Consider the following 10,534-nt stretch of genomic DNA (forward strand, 5'->3'; position numbering starts at 1 on the left):
CAGCTCCTCCCCTCTGGGCTCTGGCAGCGGTAGCTCCTCCCCTCTGAGCTCTGGCAGCGGTAGCTCCTCCCCTCTGGGCTCTGGCAGTGGCAGCTCCTCCCCTCTGGGCTCTGGCAGTGGCAGCTCCTCCCCTCTGGGCTCAGGAGACTGTGGAGATACGCTAGCCTGCTCCCATTCCAGGAGTAACCGCTCCAATTCTGTTGGCTCCCTCCTCTTCACTGGAGCCAACCCCATCTCTCTCTCCCATCTCTCCAGCTGCTTCTTCTGAGCAGCGGCATTTCTATTGATCTGCTCGATCAGGTCCCATAAATCCATCTTTCTCTGGGTCGTAGGGGCGCCCACACTCTCTGCCACCATATGTAAAAGGATTGCACTCACTTGCGTTCGTTGCCCCTTTAAGAATCTGACCCAGCACACAGAAATTGGATTTTCAGCGCTGACGCGCAATTTTTTTAATAACACACAATAAAACAAAATACAAAATAAACACCTAGCTCTTTCTGAGCACTACCTACACACGCAGGAACCTAACTACCACAGGACGACTAAGCCGTTTCCCTGTCCCAAAACTTAACCACACAGGTTTGCACTATACCTTTTTACCTCGTGACTGCCAGGAAGCAGAGCACTCCTTTCTGCCTCCTTCTCCTTAGCAGCCCCGAGCAGACTGCGTGCTCTCCTTTTAAACACCGCACCTCGGCCTAATTTCCAATAACGCCCAGGTGCTGATGATAATTAATAATAAAACAATTAAACAATTAAACTAAACAATAATACAATTAAGAAAATAAAATGAAACAATAAAGCAACACAAATCAAAACGGTGCGTCTCTCTCGCAGGGAGGTTTTAACCCCCTCCCTGCTGTCTCTCACAACCCGCTACGTTACAATATATATATATATATATATATATATATATATATATATATATATATATATATATATATATATATAATGAGATAACAGTGGCAATATCTAAAAATATATAAATTATAAAGGGGTTATTACATCAGGATATGCAATGTGATTACTGTGTGTAATGTTTGTTTAAATGCTTTTAAATGGTGAATATGGCGTTTTCTTTTTTTGGTTTTTCTTTTTGCTTTTAATAACTTCTTTTTAAACTTTCTCCTTTTTCATTAAGTGTCTTATGTAAAAAAAAGACTTTAATGTTGTCTGCACAAAGCATAAGTTAACATAAGCATTTATAAAAACTTGGGTAGCCCACTATCCCCTGATTACATATATAACATATTAAATACAGATTTTTTGTCCATATCTTATAAAAGACGTGCCATAAGTTTATAGGGATATATATATATAATATATACCTATATTCAATAAGCATATATGTCTTGTAACCATAATAAAATCCACGGCCCCCTCATTATATATTCATAAATCCACGCACCCTCATTATATATTCATAAATTCATAAATCCACGCCCCCTCATTATATATTCATAAATTCATACCTATAAGGTCAAAAAAAGGTCAAAAGGGTCATAAATTAGACTTTTGACATAAGCTATAGTAATATTACTACTATGCTTGTCTATTATTTTCTTTCTGATCTCCTCAGACAACTCCTTTGCTTTCTCTGGTCCATGTTCAGTGTGGTGCACACAATGATACCAAACAGCACAGTGACTACTTTTTTTCCATTTAAATAGGCTGAATGACTGATTACAAGATTTGAGACATGTATGATACTAATTAAAGAAACTAATTAGTTTGAAATATCACTATAATCCAATTATTTATTATCTTTTCTAAGGGGTACCAACAAATGTGTCCAGGCCATTTTAGAATATCTTTGTAGATTAAGCAATAATTCATCTCTTTTCACAGTTTCTTTGCTTTATTCTATGACATACCAAAGGCATGCAAGTATACATGATAAAATAGCTTTTAATTTCATCACTTTTCAGGAGGAATGAAGCATTATTTCAATGAGCTGTAAGGGTACCAACAAATTTGGTATATATATATATATATATATATATATATATATATATATATATATATAGAACAAAGCAAATATGAACTTTCAAACATTACAAATTCAGTTACTACCAGCAAAAGGAAACAACGTGTAGATTAACATTGCTGACCATGTCAACGCGCAAAACCTCAGAACAAAACGCACCCCAGAAAAGGTAAAAAAAAAGAACTTTGCATTTTGAAAAGATATTATGAGATACATGATGTCTCCATGTTTGTGGGCGATGGTGTGGAAATGTCATTGGATTGCCAGGATAGTTAATCAGCCTTCATCGTGACCTTCTGGTTCACACATGTAGGTGTTGCTGGAACAGCATCCTCTCATTATTCCAGGCTCTGCAGAAATGCCAGAGTAAATCACTAAATAATCAACTGGCACTTCATATTATTCTTTAGGGAGAACTCCCCTCTGATCTTGGTAGATTCACATACGATAGCAGTAAAAAAAAGTTACGAGACCAAATCGCTCCTCGTATTTCAGACCATTTCACTCACATGACCCTCACAAGCTCTTAACCCTTAAATTAAAATTAAAGTTTTTTTTTTTTTGTTTTGCAATGAGGAGTACGAAACAGGGTTTAAAATGTACTGACATGTTCGAAATGTCCGTTTCCTCCTCGTGATGCTCGAGTCGCTCTCAAATGTATTTTAAGAAGAAACGCGTTTGAACAGGCACTGATTCCTTGTGTATCTTAAGAATGTGTTTAATTTTGTTTTATAACATTGTTTCCTGATTAAAACCTAGAATCAGAAACCCTAGTTTTAAAATCTCAACTGCCAAAGACTTCCAATCGCCCCGGAGCCTTTTAAGATTTGATGAAAAGAAGCATGGTTTGGAGCTGATCAGCCATAGCAGGGGCTGTCTGGGTCAAAAAGTGTGGAGATGAGAGGCCACGTTAATGCCAGTGGAATTCTATATCTCACTTTGTTGCTGCTTTCCATGAGTTTGGGAACGAGTTATGCGCTGAATTCAATGTTCAAAGCATGAATCACACAGTACATATCGAGCAGGAGTTCCACTTTCCACTTCTTGGGTGAGATGAACTGGTTTCATTTGAGTCAGTAAATGAAGTATTGAGCGTCAGACAGGCTAGCTTCCAGGGTGATGTATATCTAATCAGGGGAATGCAGAGAGGGACAATGCTTGACAACGGGACTCTGTGGAAATGCACACTTCTAAAAGACTTTACTTTTTTGTTGGTTCTCTAGCAATTAATAATGTGTATATCTCATTTACTATTCTGTGTCTTATAACCATCCAATTTGAGGTATGGAGACTGAACTGCTCACCCCCTAAGAGAAAGGGTGCTCCCTCCAGTTCTGGGCAGGCTTGAAACTATGACCCAGTACACACTACTGTGCCCCTCCCCAAATGTAAACCAAAAAAATCTCTGACATCATAGAAATCTGTGTTTTTCCTTGTTATTCCGCAGCAAACAGATTCCTAGGATCCCTGCTACTGAGCTATAAAATTGAATTGGTCATGTGATACGAAAATGCGGTCCTAAGTCTGCTTTGAGTCCATATATATGTAAAGGCCGGCCCTGGGCCGCATCAAAACGGGGGTCTAAATCTAGGCCGTCCCTGGGCTGCCTTTTCTTTTTTGGAGCGTTGTCTGCTTCCTTTGGCTTGTGTGGGGGTGGGAATGGCGAACTGGGGTTACAAACCATAACACCACATTTCCTTGCTTTTATGGCAATGAGTTCAACCCTAACTGCTGCATTAATGTAGTTTTTTGCAATGATATATATACAGTGCCGTGAAAAAGTATTTGCCCCCTGTCTGATTTTCTGCATTTTTGCATATTTTTGACACTGAATGTTATCAGATCTTCAACCAAAACCTAATATTAGATAAAAGGGACCCTGAGTGAACAAATAACACAAAAATGTGATACATATTTCATTTATTTATTAAAGAAAGTTATGCAACACCCAATGCCCCCGTGTGAAAAAGTAATTGCCCCCTTAGACTCAATAACTGGTTACGCCACCTTTAGCAGCAATAACTGCAACCAAACGCTTCCTGTAGTTATTGATTAGTCTCTCACAGCGCCGTGGAGGAAATTTGACCCACTCCTCCATGCAGAACTGCTTCAACTCAGTGACATTTGTGGGTTTTCGAGCATGAACTGCTCGTTTCAGGTCCTGCCACAACATCTCAATGGGGTTTAGGTCTGGACTTTGACTAGGCCATTCCAAAACTTTAAATTTCTTGTTCTTCAACCATTCTGATGTAGACTTGCTTGTGTGTTTCGGATCATTGTCTTGCTGCATGACCCAGCTGTGCTTCAACTTCAGCTCACAGATAGATGGCCTGACATTCTCCTGTAGAATTCTCTGATACAGAGCAGAATTCATGGTTCCTTCAATGATGGCAAGGCGTCCAGGTCCTGGTGCAGCAAAGCATCCCCAAACCATGACACTACCACCACCAGGCTTGACCGTTGGTATGAGGTTCTTATTGTGGAATGCAGTGATTGGTTTTTGCCAGACATAACGGGGCCCATGTCCATCAAAAAGTTCCACTTTTGACTCATCTGTCCATAGAACATTGTTCCAGAACTCTTGAGGATCATCCAGGTGCTTTTTGGCAAACACGAGATGAGCATTCATGTTCTTCTTAGTGAGCAATGGTTTCCGCCTTGCTACTCTCCCATCAATGCCATTTTTGCCCAGTGTCTTTTTGATGGTGGAGTCATGAACACTGACCTTAGCTGAGGTGAGAGAGGCCTGCAGATCCCTGGATGTTGTTCTAGGGTTCTTTGTGACTTCCTGGACGATTTTACGCCTTGCACTTGGAGAGATTTTGCAGGACGGCCACTCCTGTGAAGATTCACTACTGTCCCAAACTTTCTCCATTTGGACAATATGGCTCTGACTGTGGTCGGTGGAGCCCCAGAGCCTTAGAAATGGCTTTGTAACCCTTTCCAGACTGATAGACATCAACAACTTTTTTTCCGGAGGTCTTCAGGAATTTCTTTTGTTTGTGGCATGATGTGCCTCTAGAACCTGTGTGCTGACAACTTCCCTCTGATGGTAAGGGCCAAAGTTAGTCAGATTTATATTGGGCAGGGCAGGCCCAAATCAGGCATGGTTGTTAACCAAAGTACTCAAACAGCTGACCCTAATTATCCCTTTAATTCTGTTGAGTTAACTCTTATTTTCATTTTTTTGTAATAAGTTGAAAAAAAAACATAACATAATAAGTGCTTTAATGTTCAACACTTGGTGTTATTGCCATGGTGTTATTCGAGTAAGCTTGTTGGTTACCATGATTGCCATGGTGTTATTCGAGTAAGCTTGTTGGTTACCATGATTGCCATGGTGTTATTCGAGTAAGCTTGTTGGTTGGCAATGAATTTTTTTTTTAGTCATCAACAAAAGTGTTCAGGAACAGTTTTTTTTAATCCAGGGTGCCTTGTCCTGGGATACAGATAAATAGAAGTCTCCTCCACTGAGAAATCCCATTGAAGGAGAAATTTAGACAGCAACTCCCGTTTCAATTAAGTCCAAAGCTCCAAGGAATTCTAAATAAAAGCAATAGTCTTTATTTAAACATATTTAAAACCACAGTAAACATAATATTGGCTTACGCGTTTTGAGCCATAAGCCTTCCTCAGAGCACAATAGAGATTCTGAACAAGGAAGGACCCACTTCCCTTAAATAGCATGAATAACAGTCATTAGTAGTGAAAGTAGCACACTACAAACTACTGTGTTCATAAAATTAACTGATTGTAACTCTTTATTACTTGCTAAAAGGCAACACCCCCGCCGCCTGATTAAAAACATACCAACAGGACAGTTCTTACACGTAGAAGGAACTGCAGCACAGAATCTCAATTTGATTCAAAATCAGAAGAAATGCTTCACAAATTTAAAGTTAGCAATTCAAGAAGATAAAGATACAGAATGGAATTATATTCTTAGAAAGAAAACAAAGATTAAAGTGACCAAACAATTTGCTTTTCTATTGAGTTTAATTATCTATCGAATTATGTTAGGGGGATAATTTTAAAACACTGGCACATTTTGAAGAGCGATATTTCCCTTAAGGAGATTATACAGGATAGTCCACCACGTATTGCATTCAAACGTGCCACGAATATTAGAGATATGTTAGTTTATTTGTTTAGCCCTAAAATTGATCAAATTAAATTGTGGTTGCCAACCCCTGCTGATGGTAATTTTAAGTGCGGACATTGTATACATTGTTCCAATATAACTAACTCTAAGTATTTTGTTCACCCCAGATCTGGCAGAAAAATAAAAATTAAATGTTTTATTAATTGCAATACCACTGGCGTAATTCACATGCTGACATGCCTGTGTGGACAGGTTTATGTGGGCCAAACAAAAAGAGCTTAAAAATGACATATTGCTGAACATAAAGCAACAATTAGAAATAATAACCAAGATTATTCTATTGTGAAACATTATAGGAAAGCTGGAGATGGATCTTCTCCACATTCACTAAGATTTGTGGGTGTGGAGAAGATCACTGTCCCTACTCTGGGTGGCAATCTAGTGGACCTCCTTCTGCGACGAGAGGCACAGTGGATACTTGCATTACAAGTGCTAGAACCATTTGGACTTCATGAGGAGTTGAATTTGTGTCCCCTAATTTTAATCGCAATGACTGTGTTTTATGTTATGTCATATTTGATGGATCAAACTAACTGAATGACATCGGAAAGTAACAATTCTACTGTGTGTCATCTGGGTAATGTGCTAAATGATTGTTGTTCCTTATTAAGAAATGCGTACTAGGTGTTTGAACGATAAATATTAGAACTAGTATTGTATTTCTTTTATATAATACCAACCCAGAGCTACAGCGTCAGAGGACAATGCAGCTCTGGGAAGCTTACAGGTAAGCCTGCAGGCGCCTGGCCAGACTACAGGGGTCACTGATGCGCGGTGAGCCAAGGACACACCAGCCAAACCAAGCCCTCCCCCCCAGCCATGCTCAGCCTTTGCTGTGACACCCCTAAATAAGCTCTGGTGCAACCAATTGCCTTCAGAAGTCACATAATTAGTTGAATGGAGTAAACCTGTGTGCAATTAAAGTGTCACATGATCTCAGATTAAATACACCTGTTTCTGGAAGGCCCCAGAGTTTGTTAGAGAGCATATCTAAACAAACAGCATCATGAAGAACAAGGAGCTATCAAAACAAGTCCGGGATAAAGTTCTGGAGAAGCACCAATCAGGGTTGGGTTATAAAAAATATCCCAAACTTTGAACATCCCCTGGAGCACCGTTAAATCCATTATTAAAAAATGGAAAGAATATGGCACAACCGTGACTCTGCCTAGAGAAGGCCGTCCATCAAAACTCAGTGACCAGGTAAGGAGGGCATTAGTCAGAGAAGCAACCAAGAGGCCAATGGTAACTCTGAAGGAGCTGGAGAGATCCACAGCTGAGATGGGAGAAACCATCCATGGGACAACTATAACCCGGATGCTCCACAAAGCTGGGCTTTAAACCATTGCTGAAAAAAACCCATATCAAATCCCGTTTGGATTTTGCCAAAAGGCATGTGGGAGACACAGCAAACATGTGGAAAAAGGTTATCTGGTCTGATGAGACCAAAATTGAACTTTGTGGCCGTAGCGCAAAATGCTATGTGTGGCGCAAAGCCAACACTGCTTATCACCCTGAGAACACCATCCCCATGGTGAAGCATGGTGGTGGCAGCATCATGTTATGGGGATTCTTTTCATCGGCAGGGACTGGGAAACTGGTCAGGATTGAGGGCAAGATGGATGGAGCCAAATACAGGGAAATTCTAGAGGAAAACCTGTTTCAGTCTGCAAGAGACCTGGGACTGGGGCGGAGGTTCACCTTCCAGCAGGACAATGACCCTAAACACACAGCCAAAGCCACACTGGAGTGGTTTAAAAACAAGAAACTGAATGTCTTAGAATGGCCCAGTCAAAGACCAGACCTCAATCCGATTGAGAATCTGTGGCAAGACTTGAAAATTGCTGTTCACCAACGGTCTCCATCCAACTTGACAGAGCTTGAGCCATTTTGCCAAGAAGAATGGGCAAAAATTGCAGGATCCAGATGTGCAAAGCTGGTAGAGACTTACCTAAAAAGACTCACAGCTGTAATTGCTGCCAAAGGTGCTTCTACCAAGTATTGACTCAGGGGGGTGAATACTTATGCAACCAACAAATGTCTTTTTTTTGTTTAATTAACTTTTGTGTCACAATAAAAAAAATATTTTGCACCTTCAAAGTGTTAAGTATGTTGTGTAAGTCAAATGGTAAAAATCCCAATGAAATCCATTTTAATTCCAGGTTGTAACACTACAAAATGTAGAAAAGTCGAAGGTGGGTGAATACTTATGCAAGGCACTGTACCTGTATTCACATCTACAGCACGCTAGTGGATCAGGCTGGATTTACCTGTATTCACGTCTACAGCATGCTAGTGGTTATATACAATATAATATAAAACATATATTAGGTGTTTCTTTAGTCTCTGAGATGCGTCAAATCAGATGCCAACTTTAGCCAGGCTAAGCTTTTCCTATGCTTTGCCACCTTATAGAGACAGCTACAGTGGTAACACCTTGATATTTTGACACAGCAATGGTACCACAAAAATATATTAAACCTAAAAGTATCCAATTCTTTCACAAATGTGAAGACTTTCACCCCAATTTAGAATGTCCAATTACATCCCTGCACAGTAGCAACTCCCCACTGCAGCTCAGGAGAACTGAAGGTCGGCAGGACGTCCTCTGATCCCCAAGCCAATCACCTCTTTACACCCAGGAACTCCACAGCGGATGTGAGCTACCGCCTCCTAGTGGACAAACTCCAGACCTGCAGGACTCAGTGTGTGCCTGGCCAATAGGGCCCACTGCAGTGCAGTGAGGAGAAACAGTCCCTGACAATTTTTCCTCTCTAGCCTAGTGCCAGAGCCAGTGCTCATGGAGTCCGCAGAAAAGATCGACAGATTGGTACAGCCAGGAAGTGAACCTGCACTCCTCTGGTTGTGTGACTCACCCTGCACACCACACGGCTGTACCTTTACCAGGTGAGACCCTTGGGGACCCCTGCACTCCCCTGACTGTACGACTCACCCTGTACACCACATGGTAGTGCCTTTACCAGGGGATACTCTCGGGGACCAAATGTTTTTCTGTATGTTAAAAGGAGTTCACGTTCTTAGACCAACATTTATGCATTTATTGAAATCATTTATTTATTTGTACCTAATAAATTATTCCTTTTATTTACTTAATTAGATAAGGAAGCTACATGCAACTCTCGTGTACAATTCCATTCTATGGTATCTACCAAACAAACAGGAAACTGGATATTTTCAAACAGGAAATAGAACATTTCTAGAATCGAACAGAATCTTCAAGTTTTCAGCGATAGCTGGTCAGGCATGAATGTAAGCTTAAAAAATGAATGTATTTCAACAACTGTGCAGTGGCACAGTGGGCAGGTCGGGTGCTCTTCAAGGACCTCATATTGCAAGTTCAAACAACTTTATTTGTATTAATTTTTTTGTGCGATATGTGCTGTTTTAAAACATAAAGAAATTGTTTAATATAAATGGTGTGGATATCAAACTGCTTGCGTTCCCTGGTTTATTTTGTTGTGGGCAAACATGTGAAATCACATGATTGGTAAATGTCCAGTTATTTAGCTTTTCTGTTGCTACACACTAATAAAAAGTAAGAAACAGAAGAAGAACAAGGAGGAAAATAACAATTTTACCTTTGTTTGATGACTTATAGCACATTTGATGTAAGAAAGTTTCAAACTTTTGGTACATAAGAACATAAGAACATAAGAAAGTTTACAAACGAGAGGAGGCCATTCAGCCCATCTTGCTTGTTTGGTTATTAGTAGCTTATTTATCCCAGAATCTCATCAAGCATCTTCTTGAAGGATCCCAGGGTGTCAGCTTCAACAACATTACTGGGGAGTTGGTTCCAGACAATCACAATTCTCTGTGTAATAAAGTGCCTCCTATTTTCTGTTCTGGATGCCCCTTTATCTAATCTCCATTTGTGACCCTTGGTCCTTGTTTCTTTTTTCAGGTCAAAGAAGTCCCCTGGGTCGACATTGTCTATACCTTTCAGGATTTTGAATGTTTGAATTAGATCGCTGTGTAGTCTTCTTTGTTCAGGACTGAATAGATTAAATTATTTTAGCCTGTCTGCATACGACATGCCTTTTAAACCCGGGATAATTCTGGTTGCTCTTCTTTGCACTCTTTCTAGAGCAACAATATTATTTTTGTAACAAGGTGACCAGAACTGAACACAATATTCTAGGTGAGGTCTTACTAATGCATTGTAAAGTTTTAACATTACTTCCCTTGATTTAAATTCAACACTTCTCACAATATATCCAAGCATCTTGTTGGCCTTTTTTATAGCTTCGCTACATTGTCTAGATGAAGACATTTCTGAGTCAACATAAACTCCTAGGTCTTTTTCATAGTCCTTCTTCAATTTCAGTATCTCCCATATGATATTTATAATGCACATTTTT

The sequence above is a fragment of the Acipenser ruthenus genome, chromosome 35, assembly GCF_902713425.1.
Source record: "Acipenser ruthenus chromosome 35, fAciRut3.2 maternal haplotype, whole genome shotgun sequence".
Lineage (NCBI taxonomy): Eukaryota > Metazoa > Chordata > Actinopteri > Acipenseriformes > Acipenseridae > Acipenser > Acipenser ruthenus.